Source organism: Bidens hawaiensis, unplaced genomic scaffold, assembly GCF_021521415.1.
Source record: "Bidens hawaiensis isolate Kalapana, Puna unplaced genomic scaffold, B.hawaiensis_p1.1 tig00000820_1, whole genome shotgun sequence".
In the NCBI taxonomy this organism is placed as follows: domain Eukaryota; kingdom Viridiplantae; phylum Streptophyta; class Magnoliopsida; order Asterales; family Asteraceae; genus Bidens; species Bidens hawaiensis.
In genome coordinates, this window is record NW_027491048.1 from 1,757,094 (window position 1) to 1,773,220 (window position 16,127).

A 16,127-nucleotide genomic window follows, 5' to 3' on the forward strand; every position below is an offset into this window, starting at 1 on the left:
TTTCTCTTATTGTTCCATTCAAATCCAAATTGTAACAAGACAAGAACTCAGTAGAAGGTGACATGGAGGAGGCCTCTTGGACAACTAAATTAGTGATATAAATAATTGACGTGTGTCAATAATGAATCCAAGGAAGAATAGTATAAATATAATATTACACAATTTCTCTATGCACTTGCAAGTCATATGGTAATTCCCCCCATCATTTTTAAACTTTTTCATTTGATATTCTTTTTAAAATATAATTCACTATAAAAACAAGCGTTTTTTTATCTTTAATATGTGTTTGATTTTTTTGTATATAAATAAAAAACAATTTACATCATTGTGTCTTTTTTCGTCAATGTGATTTTCTGTTTGTCAATGTATTTTTTCACCATTGTATCTTTCAACTGATCATTATGTTTTTTTTCATACTAATGACACCGTTGTGTAATAATATGTAAATATGATAAAAAAACGCAACAAAATATCTAAACATAAAACACAATGATGAATACATATTATACAATAACCTGAAACGTAAAACACAATATCTAATACATATAACACAATGGCTTGAAACGTAAGACATAATGGTACATAAATATAACATAATGACCTGAAACGTAAAATACAATAGAATTTACATATTACACAATGACTTGAACGTAATACACAATAAACATAATTTTATTTTTCTCAACTTAAGATGTTACACAATGACTTGAATGTAATACACAATGAACATAATACTATTTTTCACAACTTAAGTGAATGTTGAGCACAATGACCAAAACACAATGATAAGTAGAAAGACAACTGTTCAGCATAAAGACACAATGACGAACAAAAAGACACAATGATGTGATCTTTGTTTTAATTTGTATCTTTAATATGAGTACCAACTAAAAAACACAATGACCAAAATCTATAACACAATGCATTAAAAAACACAACGGACAACCAAATAATACAATATAAAACCACTAGATTTAATATATATATATATATATATATATATATATGCGTGTGTGCGCACGCACGGTTTAGTGAGGCTAATACCCGTGATTCGGGTCAAATGCATGAGAAACATCTATTTACAAATAAAACAATATGATGACTTAAGAGAATGTAGGGAGTAACCAGAACGTTTTTAAATGTTTCGTTTATATATATTCAAGATTATTCATAACAACCAGTTGTGTCGGTTATTTTTAGGTGGTTTTTTTTTGGTAAAACTAAATAACTCGCAAGGGGGGACTGCGAGTTTAACCAAAAATTATAAACTCGCAATGGGGGGGGCAGCGAGTTTAAAAAGAATCTGACAAAAGTTTTAAACTCGCACGGGGGGCGAGGTTTGAATGCTTTTTATTCCCTCCATAGTTTATATATCAAATCATTCTCCACGTTGGTGTTGAATGAATATAGGTCCGGTTAAGAAAAACATAGTCAGTGGCAGAGCCATATAGTTCCCACCGGGTTCCGTCGTCGTTTTGATTTTATATATAACATATTGTATGGAATTAACGAGTGAAACTAGTATCATTTTAAAAAGATATTCGAACACATTAATTATTAAAAAAAATAGTAATCAATATTTTTTTATAAAATCTAAAAAGTTTTAAAATAACTATAAAATTACTAATAAACATTACAAATGAACCAGTAATACCTCATATATGGATTATAAATAAAACCTAAAATTATTCATAAATGGACCAATAATAACCAGTTAACATTCTATCTGACCGACCCATCCGGGTCCGAAAATTTGGCGTCAGAAAAAATAGAGCACCAAAAAATCCTAAACCCATAGGAAAAAAAATTCTAGCTCCGACAGTAGGTGTAGTGATATATTAGAAACATGCTACGGATTTTGGTGTGCTTATAAATAATAAAAGAGGAAACCAAAGATGTTATTTTTATTTTTGTAAAAGTTACACATAAAAGCTTTTGGAGAACCCGTGACCACATCTTGTTTTTTTTTCCAATAATATCATCATGAGAATCCTTGTTGAGAAAGATCTAATATATCAAGCATATGCAGGGATAAAAACATGGGTAAAATTTGATGTATTCAAACCTTGCTGCCCCCTTGCGAGTTTAAATTTTTTTTCAGATTCTCTTTAAACTCATTGCCCCCCATCTCTTGGCCAAATTTTATCAAATAATAATCATGTTTTTAGACGCCTCTTCATGAAAATTGTGTCATTTTCAAACATTCAAATAGCTCACCACGCTACAAACAGAATGGCTCCCACCCTCTCTTTTTTTGGCCAAACTTAACATTGAATCATCAAGCCAAACGCCCATACCATAAGATCCGTGGTAGAGAGAGGACCCCTTGAACCCCCCCCCCCCCCCCCTCAACACACACACCAAAAAAAATCTGGTCATGCATGAGGGGACCATCTTGAGCACTCTCGTTCTCACACTTCACCCACCTGACTGTTGCCTAACGGTCTGATTTTATAAGAAATTAATTAATTTAATATATATATATATATATATACTAGTCTATATGCCCGTGTGATACACGGGTTGAAAGGTGGATTATTATCGGCAAATACACAAAAGGTTAGAACGTTGTCATGCATTTCTAAAGGTACGACTATTATCAGCCAATACACAAAAGGTTGGAATGTTGTCATGGATTTCTAAATGTTTGATTATTTCTAAAGGTATGATTATTATCAGCCAATACACAAATAATTATTATCGACAATACTAACGGTGGGATTATTTATTCCAATTTGCCTCAAAATGAAAGAAGACCAAAAATTTGGGGCCGAAGTGGTCAAAATAACTATTGATAAGTAGTTATAAAATACAACCTATTGATAAATGTTATAAGCTATTACTAACTAAAAGGTATTAAAAATTATAAATGTACACACATATGAGTTTAAATACAATTCTTAAACTTTGCCAATCTAACAAATTCAACCATACCAAAGTAACCAAACTGATAGAACTAAAAAGAGTGTCAATCTAACAAATTTAAGCAATTAACAGTAAGAAAACCTCAAAAGTTTAATACATTATTTAAAACACATATTTCTGGGTTGTTTAGGCCAAGGCTGGCCAGTATGGAAGAAGAGCTTTAAAAAACCATGTTTGATTCAGCTTCAATTAAATATGTTCAAACACAGATAAGACAAAATTATTAGTGACCTTTCACACACACACATATATTTGTTCAAAAGAAGCCAAAACTTCTTATAAAATCTTAGTGCAAAAGAGAAAATAACCGGCAAATACGAATGTCATGTTCGGTACATGTGTATGATATCCAAGTGACACAAATCGTTTTTAATAAGGTTTCGGGTAAAATTTTTGGGTTCGTGTTAGCTGGACCTACCAACCCACGGACACGAGTACACAAACCGTTAAACAACATTTTTTATAAAGTAGAAAAAAAAAAAGAAATCCATGTGATACCTTGGTGCCGGCTGTGCTTTAGGAACCGTAATACCTCTTACGCAGCTATTGAACACCTCGAATCGCCCGAAATAAATTGGTCCCGAAACTGGGCCTGTGGTGAAAGTAATACTCTTTTAACACTTATCAAACTTGAATATATATATATATATATAAAAACAAAGCAGCTTGTCAAAGTATACACATATGTTAACATGTCTGCCAGAAAAATGTGTAATTTGACTTTTGGGGTCAAACAATATATTTTCCATCTTCAAAATTGACATGAAGATATAAAAAATTCTAAGAAAAAATGTCACATTCATGGAAACATTGATAACAAATATATTAAAAACGACCGTGCCGAAGCCTCCGCCTTTTTACAGAATCCGGTGACCTAATTTTCTTATAATAAAGCTCACTTTCCTAGTACATTTTGAATTTGAGAGGATTGTAAAAGTGATGGAGGTTTCAAATAACGAAACTTTCTTGACAAGATTGTAAAAGTGGGCCCTGCATCACACATGATCTCTAAAAGTGTCAAAACCTATCCTCTTTTATTATACAGTGAGACTAAATTATAACCCGTGTGTACTGGGTACGGAACATTTTGAAATTAAGAATATTTTTCTATAATTAAATACAAATTATATCTTTAACAATGTTTCATTTACAATTACATACTAATTTCATTTGAGTAGAGAGACATGTCTCTTATATTTCTGAACAACCATTCAAATTCTACAAACTAATTTCACTATACTCATTCAAGATCACCTGAAAGTAGTAGTTATTTACAACACATGTATGTTAAAGTAGTAGTTATTTCTCGTGTATCATAAGAGATGTTAATAAAATAAATACAACAATATGGATATGGTTGTTTGTATTTATAAAAAGATTTCACATGATTAAAATAGATTTAAATTATTATTTTGAAAGTTTTTTTTTTTCTGATAAGAGGTTAATAGTGAAACTGAGTTTTTTATTTGGGTTTAAACCTATTGACTTTTATGCTCATATTTCAATCCAAACACATCAAACAACTAAAATCATTTTCAATCTCAATCCATCATTCCAAAACTCATTAAACGATAACCCTATAGGATTCAAAAAAAAGTTGCAAAGAAGGTAACAATGCTAATAATGCAATGACCAGAGCACAAAATTTATTTTTACAAAGAAAGGGGGGAAGTATAAGCACTGTTATAATACATAATGTGGTGCAAATAAGTTTTACGGCTTTTGTACTTCGTGTTCTCCAATGCAGAAATTGAGTTTATTTGGTTTTAACGGTTCTGTGAGGCTGCTGAAAATTGAGTTGCCTACTAATTCTTAAGCAAACGGACACCAAGAGAATCCACGTCATACATTGCCTGCAACAACATATTGATGAATAGATGGTTAATAAAAATATACCATCAACAATAAAACATACAAATAATAGCCACTTTTACATATAAATCCATAAATTAGTAGTACCTTAAGTATATTCTAAAACTGCACCGTGTGACCAGGAAAAAAAGGAAGTTTTCCTTCTCTAAGATTTTGAAAACAGGGTCCAGAATCTGGCAATATTAAACCCCTTATTATTTCATAAACAGTAGCTCCAAGAGAGAAGATATCAACTGTCTAAGTTGTTAGGATCGACAACACCTGTTTAACACGAATTGCGGAATACACACGAACAACTGAACACTCGGACCACACACACTCTCTCTCTCTGCCACTCAAGAACACAAGGTGAACACAAAGATTTAACGTGGTTCGGTCGCTACACTGCAACCTACGTCCACCGGGTAACTAGGAGATTTTATTACTTGTGGTGATGCTACAAGATTTACAAATACAAAGATATCTTATATAGAGATTGAGAAAAAACAAGAACCATGGAACATGCCGTAAACCATCGAACGAGGCTTGAATTTAGAGGAGTCACAAATGTGTTTGTTCTCTGCTGCCTACTTTCTGCCACAATCTTTAACAAATCTCAAAGTGGCTTCATACTCAACAATCTCCCACTTGAAGCCACGGAACAATCTTCACCTGTGCTTCAACTGTGTATCCGTATTTCGGTAAGAAACTTCTGATCTTAGTACCTTCCTAGTTACCCCGACCTTCTCTTCAATTAACCTGAAAGCCCGTTGAAGCTCTCACTGAGCTTCAACCCATCAATCATGACTGAAACTGTCATTGACCCATTTTCTGTCCCTATCGGCTCCCACTGGCACGAACTGCCCGATCCTGGAACATCCTGAGAATAAACACTCTCCGAATAAAGCAGATAATCAACTGGAGAGACTTTGACAGCTAGAATACTGGTTCTCTTAACCCACTGTCGTCTGGTAACTCTGACTGAAGCACATCCCGTGCTCCCACTGCCACGAATGCCTCTGACTGGTTTCCCTGAACCTTTCCTAGCACGTTCAACCTGAATCTGACCTGTGACTCTGGGTTTGCCATCTGCAAAGCAAACCTTTTTCTGCCCACGAGATTCCGTGAACCGGATCTTGGTATTCTTCTGAAATGGGACGGTTACTCCCTCAGACGGTAAACTGACCATATACAACGAACCTCGTTTCTTTCCTCGAGCTACGACTAGATTTTCCTTTAGAACCTTCCACTGCCCGTTCCTGAACTTAACCTCGTGCCCCTGTTCATCCAATTGTCCAACAAAAATCAACTGTTTCTTCAGACTTGGAATTACCCGAACATCCTTCAAAGTCAATGAACCGACTGGAGTCTTCAGATCTAAGTCACCCATGCTCGTCACCTCAAGAACCTCATTGTTCGCTAGTCTTACCTTACCAAAATCACCTTCTTTCAGATTTCGCAGTGCTTCACTGCTGTGGGTAGCGTGAAATGAAGCACTCGAATCCATAACCCAGGAATCTACACTGCTCTCCACACTACAGATCAAAACATCGTCATCTAAGTGGTCTACTGCAGCGTTAACTTCTTTCTTCTCATTTGGACATTGATTCCTAAAATGCCCAGCCTCTTTACAGTTCCAACAGGTCACATCATTTCGAGTCCTCGACTGACTCCTTTTCCTGTTCCCGCTCCCACTACCTCTGTTATTTCTTCTTCCTCTGCCAACATGCAATAGTCCACTAGAAGACTCACCTGAATTTCCGCCTGATGTCTTCACCCAGAATGAGATCCCGAATCCCATCAAAAGTGAACTTGCTGGTGGAACTAGTAATCGCTGTAACAGTTCCCGACCAGCAATCAGACAAGGATGATAACAGTAGTAGAGCCTGAACCTCATCCTCAAATTTTATACCAACTGACCCAAGTCTGGACAAAATCGAGTTCATATTGTTGATGTGTACAGTTACTGAACTTCCTTCTTTTAACCTTGTGTTAATTAACTCACGAATCAAGAAAACTTTATTTGCTGCCGAAGGCTTCTCGTACATATTAGAAAGCGCATCCATAATCCCACGCGCCGTGGTCTCCTTCAGAATGTTGAACTCAACATCCTTCGTCAGCGATAATATAATAACTGCCTTGGCCTTTTTATCCAAAGTTTTCCATTCGTCTTCTACCACCTTCTCTGGTCTATCACCCAAGACCACGTCCAAATCCTTTTGAACGAGCAAATCCTCCATTTGCATTTTCCACCAACCAAAATCTTTACCATCAAACTTCTTAATCCGAAGTTTACTGCTTTCTGTCATTTATCAAACTTGAGGGGTCTCTTGCGTCAAATGACTAAATTGGTGGACTTGACCGGCTCGTTCTTTGCAAACAAAATATATGAATTTTATCCAAATAAGTGTTTGCTGTCTAAAGTGCTAGACCCACTTAAAAGTTGAACAATCTGGATAAAACTTGATGGTCAATAAAATAATATTGTTCTTCCTTATCTTTTCCTAGAGTGGCGTGAATCTCAAGAAAAATAATACAGGCCCTTCTTTTCTTCTATGTCAAACGCCACTAGCAGAAACAAAAGGAAAAAATTGGGATTGAATAATACGATGCTACTGTATCGTGAAACCCTAATCACGACAACGGGATCGCAACCTGCAATCCTCCTAAGCGGCGGCGGCGGTGAACAGCGGCGTCGGAACGAGCGGCAGCGGCGGCGGTTCTGGTCGGAACCCTGGTTCCGGTTTCACAGGTTCGTATCTTCTCTGTGCCTAACCACCAAAGCTCTGATACCAGTTGTTAGGATCGACAACACCTGTTGAACACGAATTGCGGAATACACACGAACAACTGAACACTCGGACCACACACACTCTCTCTCTCTGCCACTCAAGAACACAAGGTGAACACAAAGATTTAACGTGGTTCGGTCGCTACACTGCAACCTACGTCCACCGGGTAACTAGGAGATTTTATTACTTGTGGTGATGCTACAAGATTTACAAATACAAAGATATCTTATATAGAGATTGAGAAAAAACAAGAATCATGGAACATGCCCTAAACCATGGAACGAGGCTTGAATTTAGAGGAGTCACAAATGTGTTTGTTCTCTCCTGCCTACTTTTTGTCACAATCTTTGACAAATCTCAAAGTGGCTTCACACTCAACATAAGTGATCGTAGCTGTCATTCAAGATTTCTTCTGGCATGTATCTTGCATCACCTTAATCGATTGGTAAACTCCCATCAATAAGACCTGCACAACCAAAATCACCAAGCTTGTAAACATCATTATTCACATATATATTTTCACGTTTCACATCTAAGTGAACTATCCCTTTTTCGTGTATAAATTGCAATGCCTTGGCGATCTATAACCAACACCATAATTGTTATAATTGACCTTAGGGACTTTATGTAATAAAACTTAACATACGAGTGGTATAAACTATAAAGCATATTAAATTGATGCATTGTTTCCAGCAACTTCACCCTCTGGACATATTTTAGAGGAATAGTTGATAAGTATATTGCGATCACAGAGTTTCATTTGAATATACAATTGCTCATTTTTAAACAGGGAAGTATTATATCCAACAATGTTTTAATGATATCCTGTAATTCATTTTAGACTTATTTTTTTCGCTATAAAAGTAAATTAAGAAAATGAACAACTATCTAAATGTTTTTAAAGTACTTACCTAATGCAGCTTAAGCTTGAACTTCTATTAAAGCTTTTTGTCTGTAAAACCGCCCCATATTAGCAATATAAAAAGAGTGTGTGATGTACAGACTATATGCATACATACACCAGCATTGATGAATATAGCTATATTGAAGAAACCTAGTCCTAGAGTAAGAAAAATGAAATTCCTTTTGGTTTCGTTATATAATTTTCTGGTACTCCATTTGACAATATACATGCAACCATCAATTCTCTTCAAGACTTTGAATACACGACTGAAGTTTCTGGTACCAATTTTCTGGAAGGGGAAAAATAGTTTTAAAAACTATAGGTGCCATGCTTTAGAAAGATAGTAAGAAGATGGAAATATCCTTTTTAACTCTATTTCATGAAAATCATTGTTCGATAGCGAAAATTACCCATCCTAACCCATACCCATCAGGACCCAAACCCATCCTGTCCCATCATCCAATCCAATCCAACCCATTCATATTGCCACCTCTATACATATATCCACACGTATATATATGTGTTCTTATAATCAAGCATCTTTAATGTAGGGGTTGTTAATACAAGGTGAAGGCATTACATGACAACGTAATGCTACAGCAAACTGGGAAACATAACCCTGCTTGTTGATGTTAGGTTCAGTTATTGCTTGGTTATCAGTTTCAGTTTCTTTTGGTATATTATCATTTATCTCCTAGTTCCAAAAGTGTTGCTGCAATTTAAAAACAGTTAGGATAATAAATCACAAGAATAAAAGAATTTATAAGATTGAGAAAAGTAGAAAAAACAAGTGAACAATGCACACATTCCTAGCATAATAATGTAATATTACATATGCAGCAATGATAAAAACTCAAGAAAAGACAGTTAAAACTTGAAGAAATACATATGAGAATTCCTGAGCTATTTATTAAAATTGCTAATATAACTAACTAACCCTCTCTTTGCCTTTTGCTTCTAACATACTTCATCTTTTCTTGTGATTTTGGACATGGCAATTCATCCAGCTAAATGAAATGGAAAAACAAAAAAAAAATTGCAAAATAAAAAACTCTGAACTTAAATGGCTTGTATGCAACCTCTGTAAGAAAGTGAGGTTTTAAACTAATCACCCAAATCTCTTTGAATAAACTTGCACGATTATTGCTTTCTAGATCTGATTTTTATACTCTGTTTAGGCTTCATTTTAGATTATTCAATCATTTTTCAGAAATTAATATTGTATATTAAGTTCATTTATACATTCAGTTAGAAAATGTCTAGACCCACTACAATTAAGTCTAGTTTTATTATATTATCTAGGCCTCACGGATTGATGTTCATGCTTAATTTTAATTGGTGTTCACTCGGTTATATTTTCTCATATATGTTCAGATATGTGAGTGAACAGTTCGTTTATAGCATTAAAAAAGGGTCAGCATCAAAAAACCTAAATTATGATTAAAAGATGAAATTTTACTTTATAGTTAAAAAAACCATTATGAATATGGTCTGGTCAGCAGTGCTCTATTAACATTAACGCATTCGCGAGAAGGAAGTGATTAGCATGAGAGAATCAAATAAATTTGGGTTATAAACTTACTTTGGAATGCAGGATTCCATTGGAGCAACCCATGCATGGCAGCAGCAACCAAAGGATTAATTTTGTGAATGCCCAATTTACCCATTAATAATTCGATTAACAGCCGGTCCGTCTTCTTTGTTTTCTTCAATATAACTGACGCAACGGTGATGGAGGTGTGAGATCGATTTAGGGTTCTGATTGTGAAGAATAGGGATTATACTGATATTGAAAATTGGAAACGTGAATGATGAAGGTGGAAAACGGCAGGTATGGTATGGTGGTTGAGTCATTGAGATTACCGGAGGTGAGAAAACAAAAACCTCCTTCACCAACTGCTTGTAACTTCTCCTAAATTGCCGTTCTGGATTCTGGTGAATACAGGTGTCATGATAATAGGAAGTGAAAAATAAAGGGGTAGGGTTGTCGTTCGTGTGAACGACAGGTGTCTCGTAAAAGCCTGTTTTATTATAATAGTAGATGAGATATTGTATTAAATAAAAAAAATCGAAAATGGAGAATGGTTTGAGCCTTTGAGGGGTGATGTTGAATTATTGGGGGAAATTGACGTGACGAGGGAGGGAATTGGTGTTGAGGGGGTACCCCTTAGCCTAATGAACTACGATTCCCGGTTATAGGAAGGAATTTAATTATCATGTAACTAAATTTTTTATAAAACTACAAATTTACATGGTTTTAATAATCTAGTCTTAGATTTGCCATGCTGAGATGTTAACTCATTTAACACGCTTAGTTAATATCTTATACGTGTCATAAACGGGTTGAACCAGTTTACTGGTTCCCAGCATGTCAACCCATTGTACAGGTTCCCAACATGTCAATAATGTATCGACCCGCTAAACTTATGACCCCAAACCCGTTTTAACTTAAACTCTAACCCGTTTACGCTTACTTGCTTAATGTTGAAATGCGATACAAGATATCAAGTATCGGCATTGCATCATACATTGCAATAAAACATGGTTTGGTCCAAGTTCCAACTACTTTATTGGTCTTGTCTGAATATGTATCAGTGTTTGTACATTTTGCATGATACCAGACCGTAATAACATCAGAATTCCATATATTTTGAGTAACCAAATAACATAAAGAATTTGATGAGAAGAAGGCATGTCTTCAAAACATGAAACCTATCCCCCTTGTGTATATTCAACCCGAAAAAATTTAGTCAAACCGTCATCAATGTAAGAATGTAGAATAAAAGAATCAGTGTTGTTGTCAAACCGCCATATCTTTTATGCGATTTCAATCGCACCTGGAAGAATCAAACACGCAGTCGTTGAGAAACTGCGAGAGATGAGTAGTGTACAACTCAGGCTCATGTCTAAAATGGTCAACATGTGGTGTTGACTTAAAGTTGCACGACCTAACCACACGGCCCATTCTCTGCTGCACCTCTATAAAAGACTCCACAGATCCTGCGGGAATCACTTTATCTGCACTGCTATAAAAGTATAACTGTGGACAGCTCGGTTGTCCTGATTTTAGTTGTACTAGTACATTAGAAAGCCGCCTGAAAAAACAAACCGCTGTTATTTAATATTAATTTCTTAAATAATTTATAAGATTCAGTAGACTTACTTGTCAATTGCAGGCAGATTTAATACCACATGAAAGAACTTCTCCAACACCACCAGCAAAGCCGCTTACTGAAAATGTCGGTTTGGCAGCAATATCATCTTTATTTCTGTATCCTGTTGCTGCAATACTGTTTTTCTTTAAAAAAGCAGCAGAGAATCCCGAAGCCCAAACCTATATTGCGTGTTCACGGTTTATAACTATTGTTTCAAAATTATATAACTAAAGTTTATTTTGTATAAAATGTTACCTGTGGGTCTGAGGCTGCAACGGGTGCAGAATCCACAATACATCCCTTAATCCGTTCCATTAGAGTATGATCTTGACTCTGAAACTTCTCCAACATCGCTCCATATCTGAATCGAAACACGCGTTAAAAAACGAAAATAAAAGAAATTGGATAAAGGAAAATAATACAAGAAGAAAAGGGCTTACACTAGCCAACCCGTGTTGCTAAACGTGTGAAAAACCAAATTGTGTTTACACTCTTCTTCAAGCCATTCTGAAAGATGTGTCACGAGCGAATCTATATGTTGTTCAGTTTTCCCTCCAACTTGATAACTTAAGATCTCAGACATCGGGAACGTGAAGGTGATTACATGAAACCCTTTTGAAGTATACCAATCTGCATACTTTTTTAGATGCTTCTGTTTAGCACCTAACCATCCGAGCAAAACCACTACCATTTTGGATTTTTTAGATGAATCAATGGCATTAGACTGCGGTAAATGCCACACGTAAACAACATCTTTAGACGTTGCAGGCACACTAGAAGAATAATCAATCGGTCTGGGAGCTTTTGCCAGCTCAGCTGACTGATATACATTGAGAAAATGCTCTAAAGATGGAACATATCCTAAATTTTTCATTGGATGTTTAACATTGGGTATAGGTAGCACGGCTTTTGTTGCGAAAGATTCACAGGAACCAATATCAGATACCCATTTCGTTTCGCTTATCAAACTCGGTGTACATCCACTTGACTGTTCTGATGAATGACAAGTGTCCAATGGTTTAGACGGCCAGATTTGGTCACGAAGCTCAGTAGAAACAGAAGCTAATGCAACAGCAGAGGCTGCAACGACTGGTCTTTGAAAAATACCAGACAACGATCCCATAATCTTGGAATATCTGACACACAAATAACCAATTTTAAAATATAATAAAGTTAATTGCTTGATTAATACATTATACAACTTATTACCTGTAACGGATTTCTGTTGAAGTATATCTTTGGACTTTGGGCTGCCAATAAGCGTGCGTATTGACAGCCCACGTGAAGTCTTTATATATACACGGTCAGCCAAGTTTCGTCCTGCTTACAACAATATTATTAAGAAACGTTATATCAACAAAATTGTGGCACTAAGTCTGATAGCATTTGCATATAAATATAACTTAAACTAGGGGCGCGCATAAATCCAAAAAAAAATCGAAACCGAAAAAAAACAAGCTTAATAACATAATTGAATGCTTGAAACAAAACCAAAGGTTTGTTTTATGTTTCCATGAAAACCATTCGATTTGGTTTCGGTTTTGCATGTAACTAAGACTGAAAACCCCAAACTGAACCTAACATATTGTTTTTTTAGGAATGAGCTTTTTTCCCCGAATACCGATACCGCACCGGTCCCGTACCGACCGATTGTAAGTGGTACCGGTATCGGTGTTCGTTTTTCTTAAATTCGGTATCAGTAAAAGGCGGCATTGGTACCGGTACTTTGCAGTAAAAATCGGTATTGGTACCGAATTTATATAATTATAGATTATTAGGGATCCTAATTCAATTTTCTAAATATATAACAGATCGTGTTTACCTATTTATGCTAATTTGATGGTAATTTTATATTGCAATCGTAATTAATTAATTACCAATTTAACTTTCCTGCTTTTTCTTGAAAACCGACAAACCTAATCCTCAATTCTTCCTTTAATATTTCAAAACACCATCTCTAGCAGAGAACAATATGAATTCAGAAGGTATGAAACTATGGTAAAAAAAGTTCAATAAATCAATGGTAGTCAATAATATGTAATAATTTGAAGTTATGCCCAATTAAACGCTAGTTTGGACTAATAAAAGGTAAAACGTTAAAGTGGTAAATTACCGAAATACCAGTATGGTACCAGTACCGAACCGATATATTCGGTACGGCATTCGGTATCTATTTTTCCTCAAATTAGGTATCGGTACCGATCTCATCCCTAGTTTTTCTTGTTTAAGTAACTTATAATAGTTTAATATTTAATACATAGTTTAACCCTTTAACCGAAATATCTCAGCCCAAATGTATAGTAATCAACTGACGGGTGCCCGCGTGACGCAGCGGGAAACACATACATTAGTAATCATGTGATAGATTTATGGGTGTGTATTGTTTATTTAAAATCGTGAAACCGTTTGTTGGTATATTTGGATTAATCATTCTTATTTAAACTCAAATTGTTATCAAAGTACAAACCAAATCGGAACCAAATCGTTGATAATGATTCGATTTGGTTGGTTTCAATTTTCAACGTTTGGGTTTCAGTTTTCGACGACAAAATACAATTACTAATGATTTGGCTCACGGTTTAATTCAAAACGATCAAAATTGGACCACAAAAAATGTCATTTTTATAACTCAAATTAAAGAGAATAAAACGCTCATTTTTATAGTGCAATTTAAAAATATATATATATATTACATACGAAAAAGTTATGACCATTGAAAATCGTGGGGGAAGTTGGGTTAAAAGTGAAATTAAAAAGAGTAAATAAGCAAAAGATAGAGGTTAAATTTGTAATTGTTCTCTAAAATTACAAAAACTTGAATAAAGTTGAGAGACTAAGATTGTAACTATCATAGAGAAAGATGTAAAACATGTGATATTTAAGTATTCAATTACCACTTTGTCCTTCTTTATAGTTGTACCATGTGCTTAAGCAATTGTAAATTCCTTAAAATCTACCGTCTTAATTTGCCCTAGTTTGGTGTATTATATTTATATATAGTAATCAATTAAATCATTAACAACAAAAACAGTAGGCCCAAATTCATTATTTTTGGCCAAATTTTTTTCCAGCCAATATAAACGAGAAAACCAAAACCAAACTATTTTCAAAAACCCCCCATTTCGATTTTTGGTTCGGTTTTAGGCAGAAACAAACGAAAACGAGAAAACCGAACCACATAGGGGCCTAATTCTTTTTATGGTCCAATTGCATTTGCTTCACACATAATAATAATACAATTGTAAAGTGAAATTATTGGCCCACTGCCCATCCCTATCAATAATACCCAAAATATGTTAACTCACAAATTAGGTTACCATTTTTTAAAAAATTAAAACTTTACGCCAAAATTTGCTTGTCGTGTTCATCTGAATAACAACATAATATTATTATACCTACCTATTTATGTTATAACCCTTTTCCCTAAATTTTAAACTTAAAACAATATTCAAAAGTCACGCATTAATGTTTGACGCGTGAAAGCAAAATATGAACAAATCCAAAAAGCTTTAAACACGCGTTACAAAACGTGATAACACCGACAAGCAATGTAGGTTTTGAATCCACCGATTCCGGTTAATTTGCAGATTAATGAATATTATTATTATTATTATTATTATTCACATACATTTATATTTATAAAAACCCTAAATTGGTATAAAAATGAATGAATAAAAGAGAAGGCGTAAATTGAATGAGAATATTAATTACCTTTGGAATGAAGGAGTCCGGCGTTGAGAGGAAAAGGAAAAGAAAGTTGAAGCCGTTGCCGGAATCGTTGGAGACCAAAGAAACCAGGAACAGGAATATTATTATTATTTTCATTCTTAGTCTTATATAGGATGCCCATTCACAACCTATAATTTTATTTATTTATTTATTTATTTTTATATATTTGTTAAATTTAGTTAAAACCTTGTTTCCAAGGAATGTATTTTTGGTAGCGTTTTTAATTTTATTTTTTTTCCTAAAATGTTTTTTAATAGAATTTGTATCATGTTACAAATGTCACATGTCTCGAAAAAGGAAATATATTAAATACACATTTGTACACGATAAAATCTCACTTATAACGAATTATCGATAAACTATGTGGATAGTGTGGTGTAAATACATGTTAAGATGTAAATATATATTATTCGTATAAAGTAGAGAGTCTGCTCCCGTTTAAACCCTTGTTTTTAAAAAAATGGCATGTCAACTGTAAAAGTATAATATTCATATGAAATAAAAGTATGGCATAAGGAATCAAAACTATAAGTGTACTCAATTGCTAGCAACAAACAAGTGACGTGATGGAAAAAACATAGTAGTAACAAGTAAAAAGCAAATACACGTGAATAACGGAGTAAAAGTCTTTAAATCTTTTAAAGTACATACATGCTCCCCTAAAAAATCTATGCATCAAGACCACGTTTAAACAAAACTAAAGTTAAGGCAACCAAAAGTGTAGAAAAAGCATATATTATTTTCCGTTGGATATTTCTTGATTCATGTATT

The 16,127-nt window shown here is 34.5% G+C and overlaps 2 pseudogenes across 1 annotated transcript; both read right to left on the reverse strand.

The window, feature by feature from the left end:
- Nucleotides 1–4,730: 4,730 nt before the first annotated feature.
- Nucleotides 4,731–10,087, reverse strand: LOC143541187 (wee1-like protein kinase; annotated as a pseudogene).
- A 936-nt stretch (nt 10,088–11,023) lies between these two features.
- LOC143539804 (uncharacterized) lies at nt 11,024–15,416 on the reverse strand (annotated as a pseudogene). Its single transcript, XR_013136498.1, has 5 exons — nt 15,339–15,416; nt 12,068–12,947; nt 11,883–11,988; nt 11,636–11,806; nt 11,024–11,567 (listed from the first exon to the last, which is right to left on the reverse strand). The product of XR_013136498.1 is annotated as an uncharacterized LOC143539804 (transcript).
- Between the last annotated feature and the right edge of the window lie 711 nt (nt 15,417–16,127).